The sequence below is a fragment of the Bos indicus genome, chromosome 17 (assembly GCF_029378745.1).
Source record: "Bos indicus isolate NIAB-ARS_2022 breed Sahiwal x Tharparkar chromosome 17, NIAB-ARS_B.indTharparkar_mat_pri_1.0, whole genome shotgun sequence".
NCBI classification, from domain to species: Eukaryota; Metazoa; Chordata; class Mammalia; order Artiodactyla; family Bovidae; genus Bos; species Bos indicus.
In genome coordinates, this window is record NC_091776.1 from 62921701 (window position 1) to 62942610 (window position 20910).

At 46.1% G+C, this 20910-nt stretch overlaps 1 long non-coding RNA gene across 2 annotated transcripts; it reads right to left on the reverse strand.

The window, feature by feature from the left end:
• Positions 1–17099: 17099 nt before the first annotated feature.
• LOC139176754 (uncharacterized) lies at positions 17100–20111 on the reverse strand. Of its 2 annotated transcripts, XR_011561197.1 has the most exons (3): positions 18874–20103; positions 18221–18345; positions 17100–17941 (listed from the first exon to the last, which is right to left on the reverse strand). It is a non-coding gene; the product is annotated as an uncharacterized lncRNA (long non-coding RNA). The 2 variants fall into 2 exon arrangements; XR_011561196.1 differs by having other exon boundaries at positions 18221–20111.
• Positions 20112–20910: the final 799 nt, after the last annotated feature.

Here is a 20910-nt window from a genome sequence, read left to right on the forward strand (position 1 = left end):
AGGAGAAGCCCACGCACCTCAACTAGAGAGTAGCCTCGTTCGCCACAACCAGAGAAAGCTGGCCTGCAGCAACATGAAGATCCCACCCAACCAAAAATAAATAATAAAAATTTAAAAAACTATAAGAAAAAGAATGTGAGCCCTGCACATTGAATCTGTCTATGTTGGTTCACTGCTCTGCGCCCAGTAAGGGCCTGGCCCACGGTAATACATGTGGGTTGAATGAACTGAATGGACAAATAAGCCAGGCCTGCTGGATGATTCTGCTTGCAGCTCCCTGAACATGCCGTGCTCCCTCTCATTTCTCGACCTTGGTGTTTGCTGTTCCCTCTGCATGGAGCCATCCCCCAGAGGAAGGGAGCAGAGCAATGAAGAAAGACTGCCTTGCAGCCATCCAGGCTTCCCTCTTACCCTCTCCTCCACTGCCTTCTGCATGAGGCACCCACAAGAGAGCAGGGAGTGAGAATCTAGACTCTCTGGAACTAGAATCACCTCTTACTACCTTCTTGTTCTGGAGCTGGGGAAACTGGCCCAGAGAGGAGAAAGGACTGGGCCAAGGTCTTGCAGCCAGTTGAGGGCAACCTTTGAACCATTGGATGCCCTGGTATGTCACCTGGAGGTCCCTTCCAGTGTCAATGCTGGTCCCGCCTCCCTGCATGGGGCCGGAGACAGGTGGCGAGTGAGGGGCTTTGGCTACTGCCCTCTGCCCCGGGAAGGAGGGGCCAGGGCAGCTGGGCCTAGTGAAGGGACACACTTCTGACTCTTCTACTTCATAATCTTGTGGCCTTGGACTCTCTGAGCCTCAGTTTACACCCCTGGAAGATGAGGAGATGGAAACCCACCTTCTGGAGTCGCTGGGAATATTTGCATTAAAAGCCCTCATGCATTGAGCACGTATTCGCAACTACTCCTTGGGGCAGGAATGAATTTTATGCCCAGCTTCTGGATAAGGAAACCAAGGCTCAGAATGGGGGCAAAATGACTTGTCCAAGATGCCAGAGCCAGCAAGAAAGAGCGCAGGGATTCAAATCCAGCAGGCTGACTACAGAGCTCCCGTTCTCAGCTGGGCACTCCATCCTAGGCAGATGGTAGACATCCAACAGAGGGTAGTTACAGGTAGGTACCCCCTGATTGCGCTCCTAGGAAGACCTCGTTTGAGGCTGGCACCATCTTCGAGGACAAGAGCACTGCAAACCACATCTTTCCTTCATTTTCCTCCCCTCCAATCCCCACTTGGAGGGCTCTCACAACCTCTCTCTGATGAGATTTTCGGATTATCCCTTCCTTGATTAGTTTCAGAGTCTCCCAGCAGAGGCACAAGTTATTTTGGGGACTTGATGGCTCCCTCTGGCTGCCTCTGACCTCCCCTCACCACCCCCCGACAGTTGCAAACACCTCTGTCAGTTCGTTTAGGGTTCATTAGCTGCCTCCCCGCCGCTCACTTTCTGCCCCTGCGGCTCAGACTCTAGCCCAACACCTGCTCTCTGCTCCCCTCTCCCGCCCCACAGCCACTTCTATTTGGTAGGGGTGATGGAAGTCAACTCTCTCCTAATCCTTGGCCCCCCAAGACTTTGCCTCAGAGCGGTGACCCTCCCTCCAACTTCAGGGTTTTTCCAGCCAAACCTCACGCACCATTTGGATGCAAATAATTTTCTCCCTATTGAGTCCCCAGTGTCGTTCAGCACGTGGTGGGAATAGCTCAGAAATTTCCAAGGCTAAATTGTATGGTATGTATATTTTGCCACAATTTAAAAAATCCCCAAAGGGACGCAGGATGGGGGAGGGGGTTGCCCGTGTTATGTGGCAGAGCGCCGGGTCGGCGTCACAGGGGCGTGGTGTGGTTCTGCTGTCGCTGTCTGTCCTCTCTGCTTCTTGCTCTCCTTTCCACCTCTGAGCTCTGCCAGGGCTGCCCGCAGGCCTTGCTTGCTTTTCAAAAATAACTCCGGAGTCTCTTCCTGAGGTGGGGGCCCTCTTCCTTGGTGTCCCAGGCTGTGAGTTAATCCTTTCAAGGCAAGAAGCCAGCTCAGGTTGGGCCGGTTGGGGGGAAGGTCTTCGGTGGTCTGTCTGAAGTAGTTCAGATGCCAGCATCCGGGTCTAGCATCTTTTACCTTCAAGGAAGCAGGGTCCTCCCTGGTGCCCACCAGGTCATTCATTCATTCATTCAACAAGCATCATTAGTGCCCGCTGGCTGCAGAACTCACCTCTGGGTGGCCTCTATTCTTCCCTCCTTTGTTTTTGCTTCTCTTTGAATTCCCACTTCCTTCTCTAAAGTAGGGGATCTTAATTAGGGTGGCCAGTCGTCCCACAAGGAAACAGATGGCGTGCTCAAAATTGGGCAACTTGAGAAAGACCGAATAAAGGACAGTTTAGGTGTGAGCAGAGGGTAGGGAAATTGCTGCCACCTTGCTAGGAGCAGTTCTTCCCAGAAGGAGTTGTGTGCAGAGGGCCACCTTTCAGAGAAGCTGTGACCTTCTTTTGCAGGAGCAGCCAGCCTGAGGTGTCCTGCAGTTGGAGGTACAGAGGAATAAGCATCCTGACTTCCTTTTCCCTTCCCATCTCCACCTCCTCCTGAGGGCTCCCCATTGGCCAAACCTGATTAGAAGCCAAAGGACATGGGAGATTGTTGAGTCTGAAGTGGTCGGTCTCCCTGGGCACAAAGCAGGTTGGGGGAAAGTGGAGCCTGCTCCTGGATGGACGGACGGACGGAGGGTCATCAACTTGATCACCATCTGGTAGTAAACAGTAGGAGTCACAGTAGATCTCATGACACATGCTCAATAAATGTCAGCTACTATTATTAGTGCTCATATTTAGTTATTTACTATTGTGTAACAAGTTACCCCAGAGGAGTCCCTGGTGGTCCAGTGGTTAGGACTCCACGATTTCCACTGCTGAGGCCCTGGGTTCGATTCCTGATCAGGGAACTAAGATCCTACAGGCTGCACAGTGTGGTGTGGCCAAAAAAAAAAAAACAAAAAACAAACCCAAAACGTTGTCTGATAATTTATACATGTGCATTTTTGTCCCACACAAACCTCCAAGTTACTGAAGAACTTAGTGGCTTAAAACGAATACATATTACCTCACATAGTTCCTATGGGTCAGCTGGAACAGCTTCGCTGGACGGTCCTGACTCTGTCTCTCCTGAGGTTACAGCCAAGCTGTCGGCCACTCATCTCAAGCAGTTCACTCCTGAGGCTGGCGAGGCGGTGCTGGCTGTTGGCAGGAGGCTTCAACTTCTTTGCCATCCAGATTTCTCCACAGGGCTGCTTGAGAGTCCTCATGGTGTGGTGGGTGGCTTGCTTCCCTCAGAAAGAATGAGCCAAGAGCACAATCCTCAAGATGTTTTCTGACCTTGTCTGGAAATCCACAGATCATCATTTCAACAATACCCTGTAGGTTTTACAGGTCAGCCTATTCAATATGGACAGGGGTGGGGTGCCAGGGAGGGGCAAGCAGGAAGGAATGCCAGGAGGCAGGAATCATTGCAAGCCTTCTTGGAGGTTGGCCACCACAGTTCGCAATACATTCACTCATTTAATCCCTTCCAAATCCCTGATGTGAAGAGCCGACTCATTGGGAAAGACCCTAATGCTGGGAAAGATAGAAGGCAGGAAGAGAAGAGGACAACAGAGGATGGACGGCATTACCGACTTGATGGTCATGAGTTTGAGCAAGCTCCAGGAGATGGTGAAGGACAGGGAAGTGTATAGTCTATGGGGCTGCAAAGGTTGGACACGACTGAGTGACTGAACAACAACAACAAAAGTCCTAGGAGGTTATCCAAAGAAAATGAAACAGAAACCCTCTGAATATTATTATTATTGTCACTTTTCTGTTGAGGAAACACAGGCACAGAAAAGTGAAATAACTTGTCCAGAATTATACAGCTAATTATACAGCCAAGCCAGGAACCAAACCCACATGGAGTATTTTTTTTCAATCAATTTTATTCAGTTCAGTTCAGTCGCTCAGTCGTGTCTGACTCTTTGTGACCCCGTGGACTGCAGCACGCCAGGCTTCCCTGTCCATCACCAACTCCCGAAGCTTGCTCAAACTCATGTCCATCAAGTCGGTGATGCCATCCAACCATCTCAGCCTCTGTCGTCCCCTTCCCCTCCTGCCTTCAATCTTTCCCAACATCAGGGTCTTTTCCAATAAGTCAGTTCTTTGCATCAAGTGGCCAAAGTATTGGAGTTTCAGCTTCAGCATCAGGCCTTCCAATGATTGTTGGGCTACAGTAAAAACACTCCAATATAGATATAAGCATTTTTGTTCCCCCAAATTTTGTCTCTTGCAGAAATTAACTCCCTTTGCAGTTAATCCTCCTGGGCCCTGCTCCAGGCAATCTCTGATCTGATTTCTGTGACTATAGATTTTTGCTTTGTCTGTTCTAGGACTTCATATAAATAAAACCATACAGTATGTCCTTTTTTGTAACTTGCTTCTTTTTTGTTTATTTTTATTTTTTGCTGCACTGGGTCTTTGTTGCCGTATGCAGGCTTTCTCTGGTTGCAGTGAGCCGGGTGCTACTACTCTTCATTGTGATGGGCAGGCTTCTCACTGCGGTGGTTTCTCTTGCTGAAGAGCACAGGCTCTCTAGGGCACACAGGCTTAGTTGCTCTGCGGCATGTGAAATCTTCCCAAACTAGGGATGGAACCCATGTCCGCCGCATTGGCAGGTGGATTCTTAACCACTGGACAACAAGGAAGTCCAACTTGCTTCTTTTGTTGAACTAAATGTTTATTAGATACATCTACCTTGTTACATGTATTGGTAATTCTTTTTTAAATTGCTGAGTAGTATTCCACTGCATAGATATGATGTACGTATTTTATCCAATTCTCCTGTTCAATGGCATTTGGGTTGTTTCCAGTTTGGGGCTATTATGAATAAAGGCGCTATGAACTTCATGTAAATGTCTTTATATGGACATATGTTTTTTGTTTATTTCAGGTAAATAGGTAGGAGTCTACTCCTATAGCCAAACCATATGGTAAGTTTATATTTAATGTCATAAGAAGCTGCCGAACTTTTCCAACGTAATTCTACCATCTTATACTCCCACCAGAAGTATATTGGAGTTCCAGTTACTCCATATTCTCACCAACATTTTGTACCATCGGTCATGTTAATTTTAGCCCTTCCGTCTGTGTGCAGTGTTCCTTATTGTGGCTTAAGTTTGTACTTCCCTGTCAACCACTGAGCATCTTTTCACACGCATATTGGCCATTTGTTTGTCTTCTTTCAGAAAGTGTTTGTTTAATTCTTTTGCCTATGTTTTATTGGGTTATTTGTCTTCTTGTTATTTAGTTGTAAGATTTCTTTATATTTCTGGATAGAGAAGTCCTTGTGAGAGACACACACATAATTAATATTTTTGCTTAGTCTGTGGCTTACAGTTTCATTTTTTAATAGTCTTTTTTTGAAGAACAGAAGTTTGAAATTTTGATTAAATTCTACTTATCAATCAATTACTTTTATTGTTTACTCTTTTTTGTGTCCTAAGCAATTTTTGCCTACCCCTAGGTCATAAGTTTTTTCTTATGTTTTCTCCTAAAAGTTTTTATGTATGATATGATGCAGGGGTCATAGCTCTGTTTTTCCTTCTGTGTTGATATATTTCAAAACTAGCTTCCTTTTTCCACTGAATCATCGTGGCATTTCAGTAAAATAATCAATTGATTGTATGTATGTGGATTTACTTTTGGACTTTATTCTGTTTTGTTGATCTATATGTGTATTCTTATATTAATACTACATTGTCTTGGTTACTACAGATTTATAGTAATTCTCAAAATCAAGTAGCATTAACTGCTGCAAATTCATTCCTGTTTTCAAAAATTGTTTTGGCTACTCTTTATTTTCATATGTATTTTATAATCTACTTGATAATTTCTACAAAAAAAAAAAACTCTGCTGGAATTTTGATCAGGATTGTATTGAATCTGTAGATCAATATGGAGAGAATGACAGTTTACACATGAACGTGGTATATCTCTCCATTTATTTAGCTCTTTAATTTCTCTCAGGAAGGTTTTGTACTTTTCAGACTGCAGATCTTACATGTTATGTTAAATGTATCCCTAAATATTCTACATTTTTTCATGCTATTGGAAATGTTTTTATATATTTAACTTCTCAATTGTTTGTTACTAGTATAGTCTGCCCTCCTATATCTGCATGTTCTGCAGCTGCAAATAGGAAGAGCTGGCTGTATTATCTCATTTTTGTATAAGGGACCTGAGCATCTGTGGATTTCAGTATCCATGGGCAGGTGGTTCCCAGATCCAATCCCCCATGGATACCAAGGGATGACTATATAGAGAATTACATTTTTCTATAGTTACCTTATATCCTTTGATCTTATTAAATAAAATGATTAATTCTAGTTTTGTTTTGTAAGTTCTTTAGGGTTTTCTACACACATCATCATGTCATCTGCAAATAAAGATCATTTCACTTTACCCCTTCTCCCTTTTTTTTCTTATTGTCTTGGCTAGGACCTCCCAGTGTTGCATGAAGTGGTAAGAGCAGATATTCTTGCCTTGTTCCCAATCTCAGGGAGGAAAAATGAAAGTGAAAGTCACTCAGTGGTGTCTAACTCTTTGTGACCCCATGGACTATACGGTCTATGGAATTCTCCAGGCCAGAATACTGCAGTGGGTAGCCTTTCCCTTCTCCAGGGGATCTTCCCAACCCAGAGATCGAACCCAGGTTTCCTGCATGGCAGGCGGATTCTTTACCAGCTGAGCCACCAGGGAGGCCCTCAGGGAGGAAAGTGTGTAGATTTTCAGCATTATATATGTGAGGTATTTTGCAATAGGTTAAGGAAGTTCTCTTCTGACACTGCTCAAGTTTGTTTGTTTTTAAATAATGACTAGGCATTAACTTTTATCAAATGCTTTTCATATCAATACCATGTAGTCAGCCACTATGTGTGTGTATATATGTAAATTGAGATGAACATAAGATTAACACACAATTAATCTTTTATTTATATTTTTGGCTGCACCACACAGCATTCCAGATCTTTGTTCCCCAACCGGTATCAAACCTGTGGCCCCTGCAGTGGAAGCATGGAGTCCTAACCACTGGACTGCCAGGGAAGTCCCATACAATTAATAATTTTAAAGCAAACAATTCAGTGGCATTGCATGACCACCATCTCTCTCCAGTCTATAAAGACAAAATATCTTTAGTCAATACAAAAGGAAATCCTGCACCCAGTAAGTGATTATTATGCCCCATTCCGTCTCCCCAAGGATGTGGTAACCATCAATTTGCATTCTGTCTCTACGGGTTTGCCTATTCTGGAACTTCATATAAATGGAATGTTCGACCTTTCATGTCTGGCTTCTTTCCACTTAGTATATTTTTGAGGTCTATCCACATTGTAGCATGGTCAGTACTTCATCCCTTTTCATGGATGAATAATATTCCATTATATGGACCACCACAATTTTTTAAAATTGAAGTATAGCTGATTTATAATACTGTGTTAATTGCTTCTGTATAGCAAAGGGATTGAGTTATATATACATTCTTTTTTATATTCCTTCCATTATGGTTTATCATAGGATATTGAATATAGTTTCCTGGGCTGTATAATTGGAGAAGGCAATGGCACCCCACTCCAGTACTCTTGCCTGGAAAGTCCCATGGACGGAGGAGCCTGGAAGGCTGCAGTCCATGGGGTCGCTTAGAGTCGGGCACGACAGGGCGACTTCACTTTCACTTTTCACTTTCATGCATTGGAGAAATAAATGGCAACCCACTCCAGTGTATAGTAGGGTCTTGTTGTTTATCCATTCTATATATAAAAGCTTACACCCGCTAACCCCATCTTCCCACTCCAGCCCTCCCCTAGTATCTTCCCCCTTGGCAACTACCAGTCTGCTCTCTAAGTCCATGATTCTGTCCCTGTTTCATAGACAGGCTCATTTGTGTCATATTTAGATTCTGCATATATGTGACATCATATGATATTTGTCTTTTTCTTTCTGACTCACTTCACTTAGTATGATAATCTCTGGGGCCATCCTTGTTGCTGCAAATGCTATTATTTTGTTCTTTTTATGGCTGAGTAGTATTCCACTGTATATATGCACTACACCTTCTTTACCCATTCACTTGTCAATGGACATTCAAGTTGTTTCTATGTCTTGGCTATTGTGAGCAGTGTTTCTGTAAACCTAGGGTTGCGTGGCCGCATCGAGTCTTAGTTGCAGCAATCAGGATCTCCGTTGGGTCGTGAGGGATCTTTCACTGTAGTGCATAGACTGTCTAGTTATGGTGTACAAGTCTCTGTTGCTTCGTGGCATGTTGGATCTTAGATCTCTGACCAGGGGTTTAACCCATGTCCCCTGCATTGCAGGGTGGATTCTTAACCACTGGACCATCAGGGAAGCTCCTCCCAGGTAGATCCTTAACCACTATTCTATGCTGTCTCTCAGTGTGCCAGGTGGTGTCTTTAGCTCTACAGATATAATGGGAAACCAAGGAAAACTGCTGCTGCTGCTGCTGTTGCTGCTGCTGCTAAGTCGCTTCAGTCGTGTCCAACTCTGTGCGACCCCATAGACAGCAGCCCACCAGGCTCCCCCGTCCCTGGGATTCTCCAGGCAAGAACACTGGAGTGGGTTGCCATTTCCTTCTCCAATGCATGAAAGTGAAAACTACCTTTGCCCAAAGGGAGCTTAAGAATTTTTTGGAACTAAAACAACAAAAAAGAATCTTCTGGAACTTAGTCCTCTCTGTGGCAATTATGTGTGTCCATCTTTGATCACACTGGGGGCCCCAAGTGTTCTTGCTCATTTGTCTCCATAGCCCCAGTGTCTAACCCAGTGCTGTCACCTGAAAAGACAAGTTTTAATCTGGGAAGGCTTCATGGAGGAAGCAGCTTTTGCGGGGAGTCTTAAAGTTTGAGGAGTTGAGAGGTTTCCTTCAGCCCACAGTGACTGATAATGACAGCCACTATTTGTGTGCCGGGCATGGTAATGAGCACATCAACCTCCCGGGGGGCAGCCAGCTCCTGAGGGGCAGAGGAGAGACTGGATGTGAACCCAGACCCCCACTCTTAATAAATGCCTTACACGGTCTTTCCAAGCCTGGCTCCAGATTAACGCTGGGGTCTTTCTTCTCCATATTCCGTCCCCTCATCTTTTCTTCAGGGATACCTGGACGGGACTAGAGAGTGAGAGGATGATGGGCAAAGCCTGGACTTGGATCACCCCAAGTCCTGGGAAGAGTTCAGCTCCTACCCTTCCAGGTCCTTCGGACTTGGTGGAGACCCGGGCCCCCGGGAGACGGCACTGTCTGTCCCTCCCATGGCTCTTTCCTCTCCTACCCCTGTCCTCCTCCTTCCTTAGCCCCTCTAGCTCATCGGGCTGTGCCGGAATCTGTGGGGAAAGGAGCAGGATTTCAGCTAAATATAAACCAGGCTGTTCCAGTTTCCAAATAGAACAAAGGAGCAGGGTGTTAAGTTGATTTTTATAAATAAAGAGAGAGGGAGTGAGAGAATATTTTTTCAAGATGTTTAATAAAATCGCCTTGTGAGAGGCAGGAAAATCACTGGGCTGCGGTGGGAGGGTTTTTTGGGGGGGGAGGGATTGAGAAAGAGAACGGGGAATGCTTCCTCCTTCCTGCTGTGACACTTGCCAACTCCCGGTCCTTTTCCCGGGACCAGGAAGAGACGGTGGGGCAGAGGTGGGTAAGACGCAGGGGAAGGACATGAGGGTCCCTGGGAGGAGGAGGAGGAGGGCGAGGAACACTCATCATCGTGATAGTGACTGCATATTGAGCGCCCACTATATGCCAGGCTCTGTGCTAGATCTATGCATCATCTCCCCAAATGCAGACAAGCATGAGGAGTTGGGACGCTCGTCACTGGGAGCTCTGCAGACTAGCCCCTGCCTACCTGTCTGACCTCACCTCCCTCTCTCCCCACCCTGGCTCACTCCAGTCCCACCACACAAGCTTCACACATCAAGCTTATTCCCTTCTCGAGGTCTCCCTGCCTCCTCTTTCCTTGCCTCTAGATCTCTCAGCTAGTCAGGTCTCTAGGTCTTCTCATCATTCAGGTCTCAGAATAAATGTCGCTTCCTGTCTGACCACATTGCTAAATATGCATTAGCTAAATGATTGAGGCTCAGAGAGGTGAAGTGACTTGCCCAAGGTCACACAGCTAGGAAGTGACAGAGACAGGAGGGAGCCCAGATTTACCTCACTGCCAAATGTGTGCCCTTTCTACTATTTTATAAGACTCCTAGCATGGTGGGGGCAGGGGAACAGGGACTTACGGAGATTTTTCTGGAACTTGGAAGTTTTGGAGGATGACCAGACAAAAAACCCTGGAGGATCAAAGCTGGGGGATGGTGTCAGGGAAGTCGGAATGTCACCATCACCTTCATCCTTAATGTATGTAACATATAAAAATTATTAAGCAGACAATCTTTTGGCAGCCGTTAGGCAGAGAGAGTTTTATTCAGTATCACCCAAAGGAGAGCTAGTCCAGACTTTAGGGAGGTGGCACAGAGAGGGCTTCTCATCTCAGGAGGTGGGAGGGATGGTTAGAGAAGCAGAGATACCTTGCACCCCTGCCCACCTGCCTCCCTTCTTTCCCTTGACCCCTCCACTTCCGCTCACTGGCACATCACGTGTGGGGTGGGCTAGGAGAGAGTGTCTGCACATGTCCCCAGAGTCAGAGGGGGCTGGCTAAGCCTTTCTGCTGACGTCAGATGTTGCCTCATCAGGGCCCGTGGGGCTTGGACAAGTCATCCAGCTCTCTCTGAGTCTCGGTTTCTTCCTGTGTGAATGGAGATGGTGAAATTTGCTTGGTTATGAAGATGAGAGATACAGCATTATATGTCAGGAACCCATACTACAAACACCTGGAAGATGCTCTGTAGACTAGATGAAAGCTGTCATTTTCTAATTTATTATTACCCTTCTCCAGATTAGAATCTAATTGAGCACAGCGACAGTCACTCCATTAATTGATGGCCATTACATGCCAGGCTCTGGGCTAAGCGCTCTATGTGGAGTATCTTGTGAATTCCCCATATCAGTTCCATGAAGTAGGTGCCGTTATTATCATCTAATATCACAGTAGTATTATTACCATCATACTATTACTGTTATTATTCCTCATTATTGAATGAGGAATATGGGGCTCCCAGAGTGAAGTGACTTGCCAAAGGTCACACAGCCAGGAAGTAGCTGAGTTGGGCCTGGAATCCAGGTAAGCCCAAGTGCAGATCTTGAGCTTTTAAATATTATACAATCCTGCCTCCCAGAACTAATGAACCAGTGGGTCTTCTGGTGCTCCAGGGGGGTTGAGCCTGGGGTCAGGGGAGAGTGACAGGGTCAGAGAGAGTCATGGTAAAAAGCAGAGGCCAGGCCTTGATTAGGAGGTCAGCGGGGGAGCCCGGGATGGAATGGTGGGATTCAGTAGTGATGCTGCAGTTTGGGGGGCTCTGGCTCTGAGTCTCTGACTCATTCAGACTGAGCATCTTGACTCCCAGCCGCAGGAGATACTATTTATAACCTGCAGGTTCTAGCAGCCTCCAGATCACGGAGCCCTGCAGCTACCTGGGGCCCTTGGCCCTGGCCTGCAGGGCAGAGAGGGAAGGCAAGTGGTCAGGGAAGGCAAGTGGTCGGGGAAGGCCATGGCCCGGCCTCCCTTCTCCTTGCTCTGGACTCTCCAGTCAGCACAAAATACACCCTCAAGTGCCCTGTGGTTCACTCTGGGGGTGTCTGGCTTGTCATCAGCAGAGTACCTGGTACCTAAGAAGCTTGAATGAATGAATTAACAAATGAGCTATCATCGCTTCAGACTTTTTTCTTGGGCCTGATGACGTCATTTCTCTGCCCCAGACTCTCCAGTGATTTTCCATCTCATCTGGAGTAAAAGCCATAGGCCTTACCAGCAGCCTACAAAGCTCCTACCTGACATGGCTCCTTTCCTTCTCCTGGGAGCGCGGGTGGAACATCCCTGTCTTGGGGTCTCGCTCTGCTTCCTCCTCCTGGGACCCTCTTCCCTAGATCCTGGCCCGTCTTCCTCCCTCACCTCCTTCAGGTCTTTGCTTCAATGCCAGCTTCTTAGTGCTGCTTTCCTTGACCCTTCGACTTCAAACTGCACCTACACAGAATACTCCTGATCCCCTCTCCTGTTTCATTTCTCTCCATGGTGGCTGCCATCATCCAACACATTACATACATTACTAATTTATCATTTTATTGTCTGTTTCCTTCCATTAGAACATCAGCTTCAGGGGAACAGAAATTTTTGTCCATTTTGATTACTGCCGTAACCCTAGTGCCTGGCACATATATGGCACTCAAAGAGTATTCGTTGGCAGCATGAATTCACTGGGATTTTTCACAGACTTGCTGTGTGACCTTGGACAGCTAATTTCACCCCTCTGGGCCTCAGTGGGCTCCCAGTTTGGATAGTCATTGGGCTCTATCCCATCATCCTGGTTCCTGTGATATACTTTTTTAAAAAACATGTGTGCCGAAAGGAGAGCTGGCCAAGGCCGGCTTGATATTTTTCTCCCAGACTAGGCTTCTCTCTGAAGAGCTCTGGGGCCTGGAAGCAGGCATATACCAACACTCTTGAACCTACATTAGGGACTTTGAGCAGATGCATCTGTGTGAATGAGCCTCTACATGTGTTCAGGCAGAGATGGGACATGGCAGCAAAATGTCAGCACACGCTGACATCTTCCTGCTTCTTTGTTCTCAATGGAGCAAAAATCAGACATTTCCAAGGGCATGGCAGACCCTTCTGCAATTCACTGATGGGAACACCCACTTCTCTGGAGATGCAAGGGAAGAGCTTGTTGGCTGTGAATCCTCATACCTGTAACAGGCTGTGGGTAGTTCCTGAGAGGAACCCACTGCAGCGCTGCCCACTGTTGGATGACGGAGGCCCACTGGCGCACGGCAGGCTTCACGGGGACGCCAGGCCCCATTTAGATCTCATCTGTTCTTAAGGGGAAATGGATCCAAACTTGCCCAGTTTTCTTCCCTCATCTCCTCAGTTTTTTTTTTTTTTTTCTCAAATCCTGACATCTCAGGAGAGACCTAGCCCTGACCCTTCTACTTAAAATCTTACCCATGCAACACACTCCTTATTCCCTCTCCTTGCTTCATTTTTCTGCATGGTACTTGCTATCATCTAACTCACTACATATACTGGCAGAACCCTTTTTTAAAAAATTTTATTTTTGGTTGTTCTGGGTCTCCACTTTTGCACGGGCTTTTGCTCTAGTTGCAGCAAGCAGGGGCCGCTCTAGTTGTGGTGTGCAGGCTTCTCACTGAGGTGGCTTCTCTTGCTGTGGAGCTCAGACTCTAGGGCACACAGGCTTCAGTAGTTGCGGCTCCCGGGTTCTAGAGCACTGACTCAGCAGTAGTTGTGCACATGGGCTTAGTTGCTCTGTGGCATGTGGGATCTTCCCAGATCAGGGATCAAACCTGTGTCTCCTGCATTGGCAGGTGGATTCTTCATTCACCAGGAAAGCCCCCTCCCATTTTTTTTTGGCTACAATTCAGTTCACTCAGTTGTGTCCGACTCTTTGCGACCCCATGGACTGCAGCATGTCAGGCTTCCCTGTCCATCACCAATCCCCGAGCCTACTCAAACTCATGTCCATCGTGTTGGTGATGCCATTCAACCATTTCATCCTCTGTCGTTCCCTTCTCTTCCCACCTTCAATCTTTCCCAGCATCAGGGTCTTTTCAAATGAGTTAGTTCTTCCCATCAGGTGGCCAAAGTATTGGAGTTTCAGCTTCAGCATCAGTCCTTCCAAAAATATTACACCAAGGGGCATTCAGGAATCTGTTTCTTAACTAGGGATGAAACCTGCATTCCCTGCCATGGAAGCACAGAGTCTTGATCACTAGACAGCCGAGGAAGTCCCAGAGCCCATTACATACATTACGAAAGGGCTTTGGAGTTTATTAGCTTGTTCATACACTATCTCATTTACTCACACGATTGCTTCCGTTTTTGCACACCCCGAAATTACCTAACACAGTACCTGGCATCTGGTGGGTAGAATTCATTTTTCTGAGTAGTGGAAGGCAGGCAGGAGTGTCATTTTATAACAATGATGAGGCTCAGTGGTGACATGACTAGTTCAAAGTCATACAGGTAAGACATGAACCAAGGCAGGCAGGCGGCTCTGCGTTACTAGGGAAGGAGAGCAGGAACTCCTGTCCAGTGATGACCACACTTCAGGAAAACAAACTTTACTTTTGAAGGAGGAACAAGGGCCTAAGAGAGCTTGGGTGTTGGGGATCTAGAGAAACTTGGGTTCAAATCCCAGGACTGTCATTACCGGTGGCTGTGGACAAGTCCCCCAAGCCACAGGAGCCTCATTTTCTCTATCTGTAAAATGGACACATTGGTCCCTACTACACAAAGTCCTTGAGGTCATTTAGTCCAATGCCTGTCACTGGGTGATGCTCACTACAGCCCAAGCCCGCCTCAGTGACCTTCTGAATCTGTCTCCCATTCCAACACTGCCTCCTGTTTTCAGTCGGACCAGGCTGAAATGTGCAGCTCCAACAACTGGCCGAGGGTGGAGAGATAACACGATAAATCATCCTCTCGCGCACGCGCAGCATCCACAAGCCATGGGGCCGGAAGCCAGACGAGTCCAAGGCGCCAAGCGGGAGGCACGTTATGCTCCCCCTGGGACACTGGGCACTGTCGTGTTCTCCCTTCATCTCAGATCTCAGAGTGCCTGGGTATACGCCTGAGGGGAAGAGAGAAAGCAGACGCCTTGTAGAACCTAGAGGTGCTTTTGACCTTTTTCATTATTGAGGGATGCTTTGCCAGGCCCCGGGGACCAAAGGAAACCTGGGTCCAAAAAATTGGTAGAGAAATGGCCATCACCAGGCAGGGCAGGCCTCCTGGGTTCAGTTAGGCAACAACTGAGCATTCAGCTCTTCACTGGTGTTCCGATCTGGGGGTGCAGTGACACCCCCAGCTGGGGAGACACACATTTCCTGGCAAGTGTCAGCCGAGTGGAAACCGGACGGATGCGTCTCAGTCTGGAGAAGAGGGGAGAGGGGGGCTGCTGACAGATATGGGAACAGAGCAGGGCCTTCGAGTGGGGAGAAGCCGGGATGGTTGAAAGAACTGAGGCGGAACAGTGGCACGCTGAAGAATTTTGGGCTTGATCCTATGAGCAGTGGGAAGCCATTCAGGTTGGGGAATAACGCAGTGTTATGGCCCTGCACTGGACAATATTTTTGCCTTGTTTTCTCATTTAAAAAAAAAAAGTGGATTTTTCAATTCCATACCTGCCAAAATAATTTTTTTTTCAGAAGGAGAAAATAAGGGAATGATAGAATATGCATTTACCTCCAGGATTAAATGTGCTAACAGATGCAAATTGCCTAGCATTCTATGTGGTCTATAAATGGTAGTTCCCTTATCTTTCTTCTGAATTCCATTTCACAAATCCTGCTATTCGGAGAGCACGGAAGGAGACCAAGTCTCCCTACAGACTAAAGATAAATTTCATTTGAAGTATTCTGGATGGATGAAAAAAGTGGAATTGGTTCATAAGATCAAAGGGTGATTATTTTACAAAATTGTTATTCAAATAGTGAGGTCCCCCTGATCCAACTTATTACTTGATTTATGGAAATACAGTCCCTATTCAACTTTTTAGGAACACATTTGTTGCATAAAACAAGACCACATTTCACCATGTCAGAGCCCATGGCGATGTTATTCCTCACTGTGAGATTTCCATCTTTCTGGCCATGTAGTAGACATTTGAGTACTTGCGTGGTTGATTTAAATACTGGAAAAAATCTGCTAAATCTCAAGTTGGGGGCATCAGTTCTATAGCTCTCTCTTTATAGTTGTTCACATGAATTTTGATGGCATGAAAAATCTTGTTCTCGATTTATATTTAGCTCATACAAACACTACTGCACAATTATGTTGTAAGGAGGAATTAGGTTTTATCTTTAAGTTGTTATTATAGCGTTGTGGAAAGGTGAACATTGAGAATAACTATAAAGTAGTAGCATATTGTATTATTCATTTGGATACTCTTAAAAAAAGAAACAACTGTGGTGCAGGGCCTGGAAGAGACCGACACGCGTGTAGGTGTATCAGTCAGGCTCTGTATAAGGAGCGGATGGCATGCTCAATTAGAAATTAGAGGAGGGCTTAACACAGGGACTATTTACAAAGGTTTGGGTAAAGTGTAGGGAAATCATAGGGGTAGTGCAGTGTCCATAAAGCTGAGCACCAAAAAACTGATCCTTTAGAACTGTGGTGTTGGAGAAGACTCTTGAGAGTCCCTTGGACTGCAAGGAGATCCAACTAGTCCATCCTAAAGGAGATCAGTCCTGAATATTCATTGGAAGGACTGATGCTGAAGCTGAAACTCTAATACTTTGGCTACCTGATGCGAAGAACTGACTCATTTGAAAAGACCCTGATGCTGGGAAAGACTGAGGGCAGGAGGAGAAGGGGACGACAGAGGATGAGATGGTTGGGTGGCATCACCGACTCAATGGACACAAGTTTGAGCAAGCTCCGGGAGTTGGTGATGGACAGGGAAGCCTGGCATGCTGCAGTCCATGGGGTCGCAAAGAGTTGGACAGTACTGAACTGAGTGCAGTATCCAGGGGGCTAGGAATAACTGGGGTCTTTACCATTCCTAGAGCTAAAAGTTGAAAGGGAGGGAGAAATTCCAGAACCCAGAAAGAGAGCTGTGTGGAAAGGGCTGCCTTGAGAGGGAGCAGTGACCTTTTATCAAAAGACATAACCAACCTGAGGCCACCTGGCAGAGAGGGAACCAGGGAAATAAATACATCACCCTCAGTGTCCTCCTGCCCTCCGGTCTGCCGCTGCCACCTCCCACTGGCTGTACCCAAATGGAAGCTAGAGTGTCAAGTCTATGGAGTCTGTACAGGGGAGCATCCCAGGTCAGACAGTAGAACAGGAAGGGCAAATGGAAAAATATCTGGTACAGCAGGCTTCATTTCCAAGCTGAATAAATACCTGACATTTAAATCTTGATGTCTTAGACAATGAAACCTTTAGGGATGGCCCCGTGGCAGGAGGTTCAAGGTTATCATGTGTTTATTCTTTGGATCTACTGAACATTCTATAAAAAGAATTAAGCTGGACATTTTGATAGAAGCCCAGCTTTGACAAAAGAATCCCAGAAATGCAAGGAATTCTTCTTCCCGATGCACGTATTTTTCAGAACACCTGCCCACCCTATCAAAGAAGCACTTGTTTAGAGCTTGGAATATACCTATGACCCTACTGGACTCAAAAGTAGATGCTGCTTCCCTCCCCAGAAGCGAGCGAGTTCAGTTCAGGCAAAGCGCCCAGGATCTGAATCTCGTGGCTGGCAATTGGCAATTATGTTCCTTGTGTGTTGGTACCTCTTAGGTAGTGGCTGAATAGTCATTTTTCAGGCCAGAGGACCAGAAGTGGGTTTGTCAGTGCAGTTCCGGAAACTGGACTTGCTCTTGTGAATGGAGTGCATCGTGGTCTCACATTTTCTGATTCTGTGAAATCATCCCCCTCTTTAATGAAGTCCTCTTAGAAGAGGAGGGAATGGGTCTCCTTTACTGACATGACTCTGACAAGCAAATCAATTCGTTCCATTTGTTTCCTCTTTGAAAACAGCAATCCTCTAGCATTACATAATCTAATCTTCATGCCTCGCTGGTTTGTTCTGTCCTCCTGAGGAATTGGCAGATGGTGCCAACGCGGAGACCCGCACACACGCCTCGCGAGCCTCATGGTAATGGGAGAGTTGCTCACGGTGTCTGTCTCTTTGCTGTGGGGTCCCTCGCTGGCATTTGTTTCCCTGGCTCAGTCTGCTCTTTAGCATTCCTCAGGCACCGCTGGCTTCTTGCCTGGGGCTCTCATTCCAAGATTAATTGGAAATACTGAAAGCAGATAAAAAGAGAACAGAAAGTGAAGTTGCCAGGGCAGAGAATTTGCCGCATCTCTTCTAAACGCCCTCCTCTGTTAAAGTCTGAAGCATCTTTGGCAATTTTAGCTCCAGACCTTCCTCACCCAGCCCGGTCCCCGGGACCATCCTTGTTGCCGGGTTACACATAGCCTGGGGATGGCGCTGGCTGTGTCAGAGTGGGGAGAGCAGAGATCTGCTTGTTAAGGTCTCTGAATTTCTTTCTCTTTCTCTCTTGCTCGTGTGAGTCACATACCTGCAGGAATGATTGTTCCCCAGATAGGGCAGTTGCCTGGATCCGCCTTCAGGTCAGTGATGTCATCTTTGCTTAAGGAAAATTATCTCAGCACTCTGTAAGGGAAGGAGCTTCCCAGCAAGGCCCTGTCAGCGAAACCACGGTGTTTAGGTGTCCAGGCAAAGATGCTGCCTATGTAACTCATCTAAAAGGTAACAAAGGCTTCTCCAGCAACCTGTGGTGGAGGCAGTTCTACTGATATTAATACTTAGGACCGGAAATGAGCTGATATGCTCCAGTTGTGAAAATACTGAAATACTTCCATATCAATTGGTAAACAGTTCTACCTTTGCGCTTCCAAGTGCCTCACATCCTTCTGCTAATTTTTAAGTCTGTTGAGAGGCTGTTATTTTAGGTGATCGCATGAGCAAGCTCTACCTTTCCATGCAGCACTGTGAGTGGCCATTGCTACTTAGTTTTCAACTGTGCAGAACCTGGAGGTCTGCTCGGGTGCCGAGCCAGGCTCGACTCCAAGTGCCGCAGATGTAACCGCCCTGCTCACAGACTGCACTGTTGGCTGACTCGAATTTTGGATGGAACCTCCAGGCAATTAAAACATAGAACCCTCCTGCCTGTGGCAAAAACATGCCTGGTCCTTAAAAGGTCACAAGTACCTTTACGCTGGCTGGTCACTCAGGATCCGGGCTGCACATACAGAGGATAGACACGATCTGTCTGCTGGGGGAAAACAAAGCAAACCACGTGGAATGTTCTTCAGTTCCATTTCCCCACCACTGAGTCCAAACAGAGGGAACTAATTTCTCTAAAAACAACAAATGTTTTGCTGCTTTCAATTTGTGACTCGTTCACTCAACGTCAGGTGAGCACCTACTGTGCTATTATGTGTCGGTCACCTTGCTAGATGCTGGATCTCCAGTAGTGAATAAAAGCCTGTCTCTGCTTTCATGGAACACACAGTCGAGTGGGGGAGATAGATTATAAAGGAGGCCAGCATGGTTGGAATGTCCTTAGGTTGTCTCAACATGGGTTGCATTTCAGCTGATGGAAACTGTATGGATGTAATGGTGATTTCCGGTGTGTTGTATATGGAGTGTATGTGTCTACGCAGTGTAGGGGTGTGCCAGGGGTGTGTGGCAATCGTATTAAAGGAATAACACATGGCAGGGCGAGGGTAGGGGGTGAGATCACTTCCTGTATCCAGCCAAGATCTGAGAGAGGCTGAGAACTGCTTTGGGTTAGGGGAAGACAAAGAGGAATGCTCTGAATAAGAATGATGGTGATGATATATTTAATACTTGGAGATCAGATAGGCTGTCCTTAAAAGAAAATGGTAACCTCTGACCAGTCATCTGTTCAGTTCAGTTCAGTTGCTCAGTCGTGTCAGACTCTTTGCGACCCCATGAATTTCCCTCATCTATGCTTTTTATCTCCTTTGCCCTTGAAACAAGTGAACAAGTAAACAAAGGATTTGCTAGCTAGGAGGAGGGGTACAAACTGCACCCCCAAAACCATGGATGGCTAATGGCCTACATAGGAATCAGTTGGTGAAAACCCTGGCCCCACCATCAGAGCCTCTTCCAATGGAATTCAGTCCCCACTATTTTGAAAATCATAATTCATGTCCCTAAGACAGTCTGGTAGTTGGTTCTACTTGTCAGTGTTAATTATTTTTGTTCTGTCTGTCCTACTTGCTTGATTTTTCTTTGTATTGAGTTATAATTTATACACAGCAGGAGGTCTAGTTTCAAACGTACAGTTCAGTGTTGACATCTGCATATATATTCTTATAATCCACATCCCTTTTCATTTTATTTTAAAAATCTTGGAATCCTCTTAAGTGATGAACATTTGGGTCCAAAGGCAGATATCTGAAAAGGAACCCCCTATTCAGTTCACTGACTGTCCCCTCCCTGCCGCCCAACCACTTGAAAAAAAAATTCTCATCTAATCCTTTCTCGAGTTCCCCAATCACCACAGAGGACTTAAAGCCATAAGAACATTTTGTAATCCCAGCTTTCTGAAACCTAACAGAGAGATTTTGTCATCTGAAAACAAGGGAGAGATTAAGTACAAATTTGGTTCTGACAGTGGCAGAAAGGAGCCAGCTCGGCAGGAAACGTCACGAGACTTAATCCGAGCACCGCTGTCCACCTTTTTCATGACTCTGAACATGACATAAGTTCTGGTCAGGACACAACAGTTTTTAAAGGAGTTTGCTACAGGGACATGACATCATCAGACTGAGGCATTTTAAATGAGAGATCCGTGTACATTTTAAAAACTTTGCCCTTAATCCTGCTTTGCTCCTCTGAATGCATGCTGCTAGAAATGAGACACCAAGACAGCTAAACACACTGTTCTCTCTAGACTGATGTGGTCCCAGACCCATCTTCTCTTTTTAACTGTCCTTTTGTCTTTCCAGCACTCCACAACAGCTCTTATTTTGATAACTTCCATCAAGGGTTATGCAGTCAAATAACACAACATATAATTAGTTAATAATTGCAATTTGTATAACATTTAAAGGCAAGTGAGAGGCTTTATGTGACAATGCTTTTAATGCTTTTAAAGCTATAAAAATATGTATAATCCAAAAGGATTATTTAAAAAATTATTTCTACATGGCAGGATACTTTGCAGTAACTATACCCCCATTAATGGCAAAAAACAGAGAGGCAAGCCATTCTTAT